Source organism: Schistocerca americana, chromosome 10 (assembly GCF_021461395.2).
Source record: "Schistocerca americana isolate TAMUIC-IGC-003095 chromosome 10, iqSchAmer2.1, whole genome shotgun sequence".
Lineage (NCBI taxonomy): Eukaryota > Metazoa > Arthropoda > Insecta > Orthoptera > Acrididae > Schistocerca > Schistocerca americana.
The window spans coordinates 184540178-184553776 of record NC_060128.1 but is presented as its reverse complement, the minus strand read 5'-3'; the positions used below and the strand labels follow the sequence as shown (position 1 = coordinate 184553776).

Here is a 13599-nt window from a genome sequence, read left to right as displayed (position 1 = left end):
CCAGCGCTTACAAAGTGCATAAATTCCTTTGGAAAAAAATTCTTTTGGTAGTCCGCGGAACCACTCATGCACCGCGTGGCGTACCTCTTCATCAGAACGGGACTTCTTTCCTCCCATTGCGTCTTTGAGTGGTCCAAACATATGGAAATCACTCGGGGCAAGGTCTGGTGAGTGTGGTGGATGAGGAAGACACTCAAAATGCAGGTCTGTGATTGTTGCAACTGTTGTGCGGGCAGTGTGGGGCGTTGCACTGTCGTGTTGCAAAAGGACACCTGCTGATCCACGTCGCTTTGATTTGATTGCGGGCTGCAGATGATTTTTTAGGAGATCTGTGTATGATGCACTGGTGACAGTGATCCCTCTAGGCATGTAATTCCCCCAAATGACGCCTCTTTCGCCCCATAGAGTCAGCATAACCTTCCCTGCTGATGGTTCTGTTCGAAACTTCTTTGGTTTTGGTGATGAGGAATGGCGCCATTCCTTGCGCGCTCACTTCGTTTCCGGTTGGTGGAAGTGAACCCAGGTTTTGTCCCCAGTAATGATTCTTGCAAGGAAGCCATCATCTTCTCGTTCAAAGCACCGAAGAAGTTCTTCACGAGCATCAACACGTCGTTCTCTCATTTCAGGAGTCAGCTGCCGTGGCAAACATCTTGCAGACACTTTGCGAAACTGGAGCACATCACGTACAATGTGGTATGCTGACCCATGACTAATCTGTAAACATGCTGCAATGTCATTCAGTGTCACTCGGCAGTTTTCCTTCACTATGGCTTCAAGTTCTGCAATGTTCTGTGGAGTCACAACTCGTTGTGCCTGACCTGGACGAGGAGCATCTTCCACTCAAGTCACACCATTTGCGAACTTCCTACTCCATTCGTAGACTTGCTGCTGTGACAAACATGCATCACCGTACTGAACCTCCATTCGTCGATGAATTTCAGTGGGTTTCACATCTTCACTACGCAAAAACCGAATAACAGAACGCTGTTCTTCCCTGGTGCAAGTCGCAAGTGGGGCGGCCATCTTTATACTGATACTGCGACGATGTGTGTGTATCTACACTATGCTGCCACCTACAGGCCATTCTGCACGCTGTTTGTAGCACGCTTACCAAATTGCAGGATAACGGCGCGAAGTTTCGATTTGTTATTACAAATTTAAGGTTTTCATGTGACTCACCCTCGCACAATGACGTGACAAAAGTCATCGGATAGCCATATGCACGTATACAGATGCCGGTAGCATCGCTTACACAAGGTATAAAAGGGCTGTCATTAGTTCTCAGATGATTCGTGTGAAAAAGTTTCCTACTTGATTGTCGTCGCACGACGGGAATTGAGACTGTGAACGCGGAATGAGAGTTGGAGCTAGTCACATGGGACATTCCAATTCGTAAATAGTTAGGGAATTCAATGTCAACGGCCTTGCCGCAGTGGTAACACCGGTTCCCGTCAGATCACCGAAGTTAAGCGCTGTCGGGCTGGGCTATCACTTGGATGGGTGACCATCCGGTCTGCCGAGCGCTATTGGCAAGTGGGGTGCACTCAGCCCTTGTGAGGCAAACTGAGGAGCTACTTGCCTGAGAAGTAGCGGCTCGGGTCTCCGAAACTGACGTACTGCCGGGACAGCGGTATGCTGACCACATGCCCCTCCATATCCGCATCCAGTGACGCCTATGGGCTGAGGATGACACGGCGGCCGGTCGGTACCGTTGGGCCTTCATGGCCTGTTCGGGAGGAGTCTAGTTTGGGAATTCAATATTCCGAGATCTACAGTGAAGACGATGCCTAGAATAGCAAATTTCAGACGTTACCTCTCAACATGGACAAGACAGCGGCCCACGCCCCCAATTAACGACTGAGAGCAGCGGCGCTTGCGTAGAGTTGTCAGTGCTAGCAGACAAGCAACACTGGACGAAGCAGAAATCACTGTGGTACGTACGAAGAACGTGTCCGTTAGACAAATTCGCCGATAACGTTCCTGTTGTGAGTGGGTGAAACTGACCCATTTCGTTTACTAAAATTAACATAAAACAGCCATTAATATTTATGCTGCAACAGGACATTAGGTAATCCTCAGATACGTGGTAATTTATATTGTTATCAATTTTTATTTCAAAATCTATAATAATTTGGGAGAGAAACAACTTTGACACACTTACCGGCGGAGGTTCGAGTCCTCCCTCGGGCATGGGTGTGTGTGTTTGTCCTTAGGATAATTTAGGTTAAGCAGTGTATGGTAGTGAAACGTGGACTGTGGGAATATCGGAACAGAAGAGAATCGAAGCATTTGAGATGTGGTGCTATAGACGAATGTTGAAAATTAGGTGGACTGATAAGGTAAGGAATGAGGCGGTTCTACGCAAAATCGGAGAGGAAAGGAATATGTGGAAAACACTGATAAGGAGAAGGGACAGGATGATAGGACATCTGCTGACATGAGGGAATGACTTCCATGGTACTAGAGGGAGCTGTAGAGGGCAAAAACTGTAGAGGAAGACAGAGATTGGAATACGTCAAGCTAATAATTGAGGACGTAGGTTGCAAGTGCTACTCTGAGATGAAGAGGTTAGCACAGGAAAGGAATTCGTGGCGGGCCGCATCAAACCAGTCAGTAGACTGATGACCAAAAAACCTAGAACCGCTCGGCCACCACGGCCGGCTCAAGTGAGGAGAGAGACGCTATTTAAGGAGATGAAGCCGGAGTAAAGTTGTCTAAAGGAACTATTGTAGTTGGAGATGTATATACGTCGCATAATGGTACAGAGTGGTCTACAGACCATCCAGCAGAGTCAAGAGAAGGTGGCCATAATAGATGACTTATATGTTATTCTATTTTATGGGTATACTATTACACAGCCCTGCGACATAAGAATTATTTCAAATTCATTAAGTGGTTTTTATAGTGTTTTCAACGCTGATCTCGTGAAAAATAGTGAAAAATTTCCATCACGTACGGTTATTTCACAAATTGCTTGTCTAGTTTGTAAAGCATGTTTGTAGAACTGTAAACGGATCCTAGCCAAGGCTCGACACACGTTATGCACCAAGAATAATGGGGATGTAACCCTTGTGCGCAATTTCTGGTTAAGCCACCTCACAAGGACAATTATAAATTTAAAAACGACAGGGTTGCCACCAACCCAAGCCCTTCCTAACAATTAAGAAAAGACCGAACTGTAAATTAATTGGATTTAGAATTTAATTATAAGAATGCAATTTTAAAAAAATAAAATAAAAATGTGAACAGCATTGTATGTTGAATATAAAAAAAATCAGGCAATAGAAAATTAATTTGAAAACTGGCATCAATGAGAAAGATAAAGAGCGCAGAGTTTACCTTTTACGTAGCACATTTATTTCATTACTGAATGTGATGCACATCCTATGAATACACATGACTGGTGCCTGAATAAAAAAGTTCGACAAAATAATTCGCAAAAAATTGTAGAATCGAGCAATTAAAAAGGAAAAACACACAAAATGGAAGCGGAACACAGTAATTCAATCATTCCATCTACATACCGACGACTGTCCGAAAGGAACAAAGCAACTTCCACACTTTTAATTTCAACCAGCATCATCGCCGATTTTTTAACAAAGTAATTATGCCACATTCCGAAAATACATAGCTACACATGCTTCAGTTAAGCTGAAGTTCTTAAATATGTCATGAATTTAACATAGGGAAGTTCAAATTTGACCTACTTCGTATCAGCAGAAACCCTCTCTAGGAGCTACGTGCTGTACTGACCAACCGCTAGCTGCAGAGTGTCCTTTCTCCGCCGATCTTCGCCTAATTACCGGTGCAACGGAAGCTACCAGAGGGGTAGGCTTCCGCCACCAAACTGACAAGCAAACCAACTTTAGACTAAAAGGGGTAAACCTCTCTGTCCAGGTACTGGGATCCTAAGTTGGTCATCCTGACCAACCCTCCAAACGAGAAGCAAACGTCACCTGCTCCTAGCAGACGACAACCAACTCAGCGTCGGCAACAAAAGAAACCCGAAACCACTCGCAAAAACACTCATTCAGTCACATTCACTCACACATAGGGTAGGGTGAAGGGAAAAACGTAATAAACACAGGACATGACTTCCTATGAAATACAAAAAATCCAACATAATATCATCAGGTTACCTTCCATTCAGAGGCTGTTGCACGCAGCGACAGTTATTTTGATTTGTAAATAATAGATTTCAGCTATCAGTCGTGCTTTGGAATTTTTGGCTCTGAGCACTATGGGACTCAACATCTTAGGTCATAAGTCCCCTAGAACTTAGAACTACTTAAACCTAACTAACCTAAGGACATCACACACACCCATGCCCGAGGCAGGATTCGAACCTGCGACCGTAGCAGTCCCGCGGTTCCGCACTGCAGCGCCAGAACCGCACGGCCACCGCGGCCGGCTTGGAATTTTTATTGGCAGATCTAGATTTCAGCTAGAAACTAGCCATTCTCGATGCAATATCATTTTTGGTCAATGCATGTAATGCCTGTTGGTCAGGCTTTGTCCACAGTTCATTGAATTCAATGGCTAGTATTCAATGAACTGTGGACGGAGCCCGACCAACGGGCATTACATGCATTGACCAAAAATGATATTGCATCGAGAATGGCTAGTTTCTAGCTGAAATCTAGATCTGCCAATAAAAATTCCTAAGGACGACTGATTGCTGAAATCTATTATTTACAAAACAATATCATTTAATAAGCCTTAGTTTGATTGCTTAGTCTTTCTGGGAGAGTTAATACATTAAACCGCAATCAGGCGGTGGACAGAATAGGATGCACAGAATCCACTGAGACTAGCGTCTATGAAACGACTCCACAGAGACGTTTCAAGTTTTAGCTTTTTTCGATATTTCAGCACTCTAGTGAGCTTGAATTTTGGTTTTTAGGATCTCCATAAATTGTTATTTAGCCGTTTTATACTAGATATACGTAAAATAAAGAGTAATTAGGAGAAACCAGCAGTATTTTGATGTCAGTGTCTGTCTGTCGCGCCGCCCCTTCCCCCGCCATCACCAAGCAGTGAGCTTCTGCTATTGTCCTTCAGTGCACAGTACGTCTTTACTCTGTGCTGTTCACGTGTGGTTGTTACTAGTGCTTTAAAGTAGTGACTGTTTTCTTGTGTTGTGAAGTTGTTTTATGGACAATGGACAATGGCTGTCAGAGGATGTATAAACTCGCCAGATTGCTTCTGCTACATTTGTAGTAACTATACCGTTAAAAAGCAACAAAAAACATTTCCGATTTTGTTAAAAAGTTTATTTCGCGTATTTTGTTATAAAGTTAGGCGAACAAGATAAGCCTTGGGTCCCACACAAGGTTTGTTCAGTGTGTGTTGAAGAACTGAGGCAATGGTTTCAACGTAAAAAGCAGTCCTTACGTTTTGGATTACCAGTGGTTTGGAAGGAGCACAAAAATCATAGTGATGACTGCTATTCCTGTTCTTGCAACGTATCAGGTTTCAATTTGAAAAACAAAAAGGATATTTCTTACCCTAACATTCAATCAGCCATACCCTCTCCTCCAGATTCTTTGGATGATATAGATGATCACGAGCCATTGGCTCAGCAAGGTGATGGTGAAGAGGACAGAGATTGCTACGATCCCGGCACAACCGATCCCATTCCAATCTGAACTGAACGATTTGGTTAGACACCTAGGCCTTTCTAAAGAGCAGAGGTTTTAGGATCTAGATTGAAAGATAAACATATGTTGGCTTCGGGTACATCCTTTTCTTGGTATCGATCGAGGGAAAAGTAGTTTGTACCTTTCATCTCTCAAGAAGGTGACCTGGCGTTTTGCAGTGAAGTTCCTGGACTTATGGCACGTTTCAAAATTGAGTATGCCCCTGATGACTGGAGACTTTTTATTGATTCTTCAAAAAGAATCCTTAAAGTAGTACTTCTACACAATGGCAGTAAGTATGCTTCTATATCAGCTGGACACTCGGTTCACTTAAAAGAATGTTACGAAAACCCTGAACTGGTTTTAAGCAAACTCTGCCATTCAGACCACAAATGGATACTATGTGGTGATTTAAAAGTGATTTCAATGCTGCTTGGTCAACAAAGTGGCTGTACAAAGTTCCCTTGCCTGCTGTGTGAATGGGACAGTAGAGACAGAAAGCAACACTACATAAAAAAAGCTTGGCCCTTGATAAAAACCTCACAGGTAGAGGTTAAAAATGTTGAGAGGAAAAGCCTTGTGAATCCCAAAAATGTGTCACTTCCACCACTTCACATTAAGTTGGGGCTGATGAAACAGTTTGTTAAGGCATTGCCAAAAGAAAGGGGAGCGTCTGAGATATCTTTGTGGACAGTTTCCTGGTTTTGTCGGAGGCAAAGCTAAAGGAAGGAATCTTTGTCGGACCAGACATTAGAAAACTGATGGCAGATCCCAACTTTGTGGACAAAATGGCGACAAAAGAAAAGGCAGCATGGACATCTTTTAAATTAGTTGTTACCGGTTTCCTAGGAAATAAAAGAGATCCAAACTAAAAGACAATCGTCACAGACATGCTCGACAACTTTAAGAAGCTGGGCTGTAACATGGGCGTTATAGTTCATGTTCTCCACTCACATCTTGACTACTTCCCTGCAAACCTCGGAGATGTAAGCGAAGAGCAGGGCGAAAGATTCCACCAAGACATCAAAGAGATGGAAAGAAGATATCAAAGAAGATCGAACATCAACATGATAGCGGATAAATTGCTTAAATTTTGTTATTATATCCAAAATACTCCCATTTTTGTGAGAAAACCTTACGTGATGGGAAAAAATGGAATGCATTTTTGAAATCAGCGATGAAAAGTACATAAAAGTCAGTTATCAAATTTCAAACAACTTTCAAAGAACTTTTTTTTGCAGACCTGTGTTATTATTATTGCACCACGTCATAGTCTAGTGACTACTGCACTGGGCTGTCATTGTTGTGGTCCCGGGTTCGAAACTCAGTCCAGCCATAGATGACTGTTTAGGTGGGGAACGCAGTGCTGGGACAGACTTTCTCGGGGTTAACTCTTTACCTCCTTATTGTGCCGATTGTCTGTAAAGATGAAAACCTTTATCATCCATCATTCCTTGGGGCTTGTACGCAGTATATCTTTTTACTTATTGTCGAGTTCAGGTTTTATTGTATTTCTTTGTAATTTATTTTATTGTATTGTATTTAATTCTAGTTTAGTTTATTTTTCTGTATTTTACGTTTTTATTTTAGGGCCGTCTTGCTCCAGGACCTACGCTATTTGCTCTCAACGGATTGGCGAAACGAAAGTATCGTCATTTTCACTGTGCATAACTGAAGGGATGTTGATAGTAATTTTCAATGAAACCAACCGGGAAATGACACAAGAATCACAAGCCAAAGATGCGACATTGACTCCTGTAACAAGTCAGGAACTGAAGGCTTACTTGGGACTTCGTATACTAGCTGGTTTATCTCTTGAAGAGCTGTGAAACAACATCAATGGTCGGCCAGTTTTTCGTGCAACGATGTCACTTCAGCGTCTCCATACAGTCAGCAAATTTCTCAGATTTGACAACAAAGAAGATGGACCAGCTGGGCGACGTCGTGATAAACTGTCTGCTAGCAGGACCCTCTTTGAAATGGTTCTGCAACAGTTGCCTAAAATGGTCTTTCCTTGTGAATACGTCAGAGTGGATGAGCAATTGGTTCTATTCAGAGGAAGGTTTCCCTTCCGGCAGTATATACCTTCGAAACCCAGAGATAAAACATGGAATAAAATTACGGTTGTTATCTGACATAAAAACAAAGTATGTTGGTTCGGCGGAAAAGCACAAAGGAAAGTCGGGAAAAGGACCACGAGAAACAAATCAAGGCAGAAATGTTGTTTTTGGGCTTGTTGAGAAAACTGGGTGAAACATTACTGCTGATAAATTCCTTACCGACTGCGCCTTGGTCAAAGAACTTCTCAAGAAAAATCCAACAATAGCAGGAACTCTCAGAAACAACAAAGCTGAGATTCCGGAGGAAATGCAGCCCAACAATATCAGACCAGTACTTTCAACCACCTTTAGATTCCAGAGGGACGTGCGTTTGGTTTAGTACGTGCCAAAAGATAAAATAGCAGTTCTATAACTCTCTGCAATGCACCGTGATTGCAAAAAAAAAAACGGTTCAAATGGCTCTGACCATTGTGGGACTTAACATCTGAGGTCATCAGTCGCCTAGAACTTAGAACTACTTAAACCTAACTAACCTAAGGACATCACACACATCCATGCCCGAGGCAGGATTCGAGCCTGCGACCGTAGCCCAGCGAGGTTCCGGACTGAAGCGCCTAGAACCGCTCGGCCACAGCGGCCGGCTAGCCAATTACAGTGGCAGACGCTACAAGATAGGTATTGAACATCACAGTTCGGTTTACTGATTAAAGTTCCGAGAGCTTACGTTCGTAGAAGGGTCAGGCAATATATTATTACCTCGAGAAAAGACCGTGAAGGTAAAATTAGACAGATTCGGGACTATACGGAAGCAGTAGAAGCGAATGGTTCGCGACTAGAACAGGAAAAGGGGGGATGTAACATTGGTATACAAAGTACCCTCCGCTGTAGGGTTGTCTGCCAAGTACAGATATAGATGTAAATGTTTCAGTTTACAGCCATGAGTGTGGAAACCTCGTCTGACGATGCAACCCAACGTGCTTCAATGCTTCTTTAACTTCTCCATGAAGAACTTGTGTCTTCATATGTTTGAAAAATCTTATTTGTTTCCTCCACAAAAAATTTTTTGTGGACACTGCTGAAATATTCTTCGAGCTGTTCTAACTTGGAATAAAGTCGTGTACAGTGGAGTCTCTAAGACGACAGTAATATCAATTGAGTCGCTGGCACGTCCTTTAATGAATCAACTTCAATTCGTCATCCGCCATCGAACTGACAATACTGCTTGAATTAATCATCTCGACCCTGTCAACACTGTTGAAGAATTCAGTTGTCTGCTCAAAATATTGTGACACGTAAGTGGACGATAAGAGTCGCGAGCTGTAGCTGAGTAATACTGGAAGGGGTAAAACCTCTTCATCTCTGTTCTTTTCCTTCAGGAACTGCAAACACAAAAGTTTCCTCTTCTTCGAGTTTAAGAAAGCACTCTTTAAACTGGTTATCCTTACGTACAACCTACTAAGTCCTTCGAGAAAAAAAGTTCGACCTTAGACTCAGTTCACGTGGCCAGCGCTGAACGTGATTTAGAAAGGTGTGATTGTTTTGATAGGGTCAACTCATTTGTTCACGTATCTGTCACTCACTGCTGCTTTCATACTATCGTACTGTGCACTGAGGTGACAAGAGTCAAGGGAAACCTCTTAATATCGTGTCGGACCTACTTTTCCCGGGCGTAGTGAAGCAGTTGGAAGTGGTATGGACTCAGAAAATCGTTGGAAGTCTCCATCAGAAATATTGAGCCCTCCTGCCCCCGTAGCCGCCCGTAGTTACGAACTGTTCCCGATGCAAGATTTTATTCCCTAACTTACCTCTCGATTATATCCCATAAATGTTCAATACGAGCCGGTCGCTGTGGGCGAGTGGTCCTAGGCGCCTCAGTCTGGAACCACATGACCGCTACGGTCGCAGGTTCGAATCCTTTCTCGGGCATTAGTAGTTCTAAGTTCTAGGGACTGATGACCTCAGAAGTTAAGTCCCATAGTGCTCAGAGCCATTTGAACATTTTTTGTTCGATGGGATTCATGACGGACGGTCTGGGTCCCCAATAATCGAACAGCAAGAATGTTCTTCAAACCAATCGCGAACAATTGTGGCCCAGTGAAATGGCCGATTGTCATCCATAAAAACTCCATCATTTTTTTGGAACGTGAAGTCCATCAGCGACTCCAAATGGTTTCCAGGTAACCTAACATAACCATTTCCAGAGAATGATCGGTTCAGTTGGCCAAGTGGACGTAGTCCATTCCATGTAAACACAGCTCACTCCATCATGGAGGCACCACCAGCTTGCCTAGTTGACAACTTGGGTCCATGACTATGTGGAATCTGTGTCAAACTCGAACCCTACAACCAACTCTTACCAACTGAAATCGGCATTTATCTGACCAGGCCTCGGTTTCTAATCCTTTAGGTTCCAACGATATTGTCACGATACCAGCCGACGGCGTGCTATTAACGAAGGCATTCGCGTCGCTCGTGTGCTGCCATAGCACATTAGCGCCAAATTTCGCCGCACTGTCCTAACTGATAGGTTCGTCGTACATCCCACATTGATTTCTGCAGTTATTTAATGCAGTGTTGCTTGTCTGCTAGCACTGACAACTCTACGCAAACGCCGCTGTTCTCGGCCGTTAAGTGAAGGTCGTCGGCCGCTGCGTTGCCGTGGTGAGAGGTAATGGCTGAAATTTAGTATTCTCAGCGCGCTCTTGACACTGTGGACGTCTGAATAGTGAATTTTCTATCGATTTTCGAAATGGAATGTCCCATGTGTCTCGCTCTAATTACCCCTCAGCTGTATTGCTTAAAAACAGTCTTGGTTGCAATTTTAGTTTTTTTTTGTTTTTCAACGACGCGTTTCGCCTTATTTAGGCATCTTCAGGTTATCTACATAGAAAACAGAGAATAAATACATCTATTTAAGAATCGCGACCGCTTTGTGCAGACTTGGATAACCCATAAGCATGTATAAACAGATCACCTATTGAAAGTATAGACAGATCACCTATTGAAAGAGCAAATACCTTAATTTGGTATTTCTTAGAAGAATTCTTTAGTCAGTGTAGCCAAAGGGCATCGTCGAATATATCAGGCCAACATCGTCTTCGTTAAACTCAGTAAAAACTAGAAATATAAAATAGTAATGTTTTTAATGTTCTCGTTCTGGTGGTATATGATACGAAAAACAGTAATGTTTTTAACGTTCTCGTTCTTATGGTATATGATACGAAAAGTCTGTTTATGTACTGCATATGTGTGTTGTATTATACACCCTGTTTTCTCATTTTAAATTTACCGCCTTCATTTATATTTTACTTCGTCAAAATTTTAGGATAAGTTATGCACAGGTGTTGCCCCTAGTAATTCCATGTTATCAATGTTCAATGTGCATTACATTTATAAAGTTTTAGTGGGTACGTATATCCAGTTTACGATCTCTCATTCTTATCACTGCTGCGTCGCAGCGCCACCTGTTGAGGTGATTTTGTCTTAGGCTTCAGTACTGGCACACGACGCTGGGGCGCATTGTGCTTACTACCTGAGCCCCCATCTTACTCTGTTACTCGCTCCTGTGAACGGGAACGCCTTATGCAGATCTTCGGTGGCTCTCGCGTCCATCTAGAAAAGGTAATCATTTTACTATTTTACATTTCTAGTTTTTACCGAGTTTAACGAAGGTAATGTTGGCCTGATATATTCGACGATGCCCTTTGGTTACACTGACTAAAGGATTCTTCTAAGAAATACCAAATCAAGGTATTTGCTCTTTCAATAGCTCTTCTGTTTATACTTTCAATAGGTGATCTGTTTATACATGCTTATAGGTTATCCAAGTCTGCACAACGCGACCGCGATTCTTAAATAGATGTATTTGTTTTCTATGTAGATAACCTGAAGATGCCTAAATAAGGAGAAACGCGTCGTTGAAAAATAAAAAAATTAAAATTGCAACAAACACTGCTTTTAATCAATACTGTTAAGCACTGGTTTGCTGTATGCCACATATGGATAGGAAGAATTTCTACCCCTCGGCTTTCGAATCTGTTAATTCCCGTCATGCGGTCATAATCACATAGGAAACATTTTCACATGTATCAACTGAGTACAAATGACAGCTGAGCAGTGCAATGGCCTTTAATACTTTTCTAGCGTCATCTGTATATGTGCAAACCGCTAAAATTGCAGGAGCACACTGCATGGAGCTTGCTGTCTCGAGAATCTGTAAGCTTGCAACAAAAAGTTGAAAAGTGGCTGCTCCTCTTTAGTTGATAAAACCCAAATGCACTGAGATACAAAACGAGCGAGTGCATGCTCGTAGCTGAAAAAAAAAACGCCATATTGATTTACAACATATTACATTTATTTGTAATGTGAACGAGAAAAAGTTGTAGGACAAGTTAAGTCAATTCAGTTCGTAATAGCAGTTTACTTTCTCTGTATGTTTCGAGAAATTAACAACGGCAAGTAAAATTAAATTCACTGGCCGCTGTGACCGAGCGGTTCTAGGTGCTTCAGTCGAGAACCGCGCTGCGGCTACGGTCACAGGTTCGAATCCTGCCTCGGGTGTGTGTGACGTCCTTAGCTTAGTCAGGTTTAAGCAGTTCTAAGTCTAGGGGACTGATGACCTCAGATGTTAAGTCCCATAGTGCTCAGAGCCACTTGAACCATTTGAAAATTAAATTCAGGTAGAATGACACTAACACTGTGGCAGGTACCAAAATTTGTCTGGAAGCCCACATGGATAATAAAGCACTGACGTCTTTATCGCTACACCTCGCATATTCAAAGTTAAACAATCAGATATTACCGTTTTCAGTAAATCAAGTCAGCAACATAGCCTGTCTAATAGTAGGACACAAGTAAACGCGCTGCTCGGAATGTGAATCGCCCTGTTAGAGATTGCCAACTTACAATTCCGCAAGAGAACCAAACTGTGCTGAAGAGCACCATTCGGCTCCTAGGACAAGATCCACCAAAATTACCTCTCCAGAGGTTGGCCAGGCGCTTAGTGTCTCTAACTTACTTCTTACTTCCATCTCAAAAAAACTATGACTCAATTCTGTTGCCAATGTGACGGGCGAGAATTGTTGCAAATCGTTGAAAAAGAAGGGGAAACCACACGAACTTTCCTCCTTATGCATGTAGACGTCTGTTTTTAAACACAAAGTTGGCATTGGGCTGAAGCAGGGTCTTAACCATTGGTCAGCATTCCACGCCAAGATCACTGTCCAGATCAACGCTATATTGGCTGAACCAAAGTTTTATAGCAAACGCAAATGACTTTCCCATGCTGGTAGGATGGTATGGTGGCCTGTGGCGCTTTGAAGTGAGCGCAGTAGGGTAAAAATGTCGTGCTCAGTAATTCTCTAGGGGTACGGGGCAGCAAAGGGGCGCAGACACCTGTCCGTCATTCAAAAGTTCCAGAGCGGTTTGCTAGCGACTGTCACGAAACTGGTCGTATCCCCAAAGAAGCACCTTTGACTGAAGGGGATTCACAGACTGCGATCAAGAAGTTTCCAGCGAGACTCCAGGGTAGCCTTCTAAGCACATTGCTCCGGAAACACAATAAAATAAAAAAATCACACTGCGCCAATATACTCACTGAAATAAACACGAAACAGCGACCGAATAAATTAATATCAGATAACGATCTGTGACAGGAACGTAACATTACACTAACGTTACTAGCTTCTGCTCTTTCCACACTTGAACAGTTCTCGACAACACAGCAAAACCACAACGGCCTCAGTGATGTTGTCGACTAATACGACATCTTTTCCTACAAACAGCTCTATTACATCATTTTTTCCTTTGTTGTTGTGTTGAAGCCATGATAGTCTACCTATTTTTTACATGTGGGCTGAGATCAGCATGTAAAAAGCAACAATCATTTCATTAGTTATACT

The 13599-nt window shown here is 42.7% G+C and overlaps 1 pseudogene; it reads left to right on the top strand.

Moving 5' to 3' along the window:
• The first annotated feature begins 1414 nt into the window (after positions 1-1414).
• Positions 1415-1532, top strand: LOC124552816 (annotated as a pseudogene).
• Positions 1533-13599: the final 12067 nt, after the last annotated feature.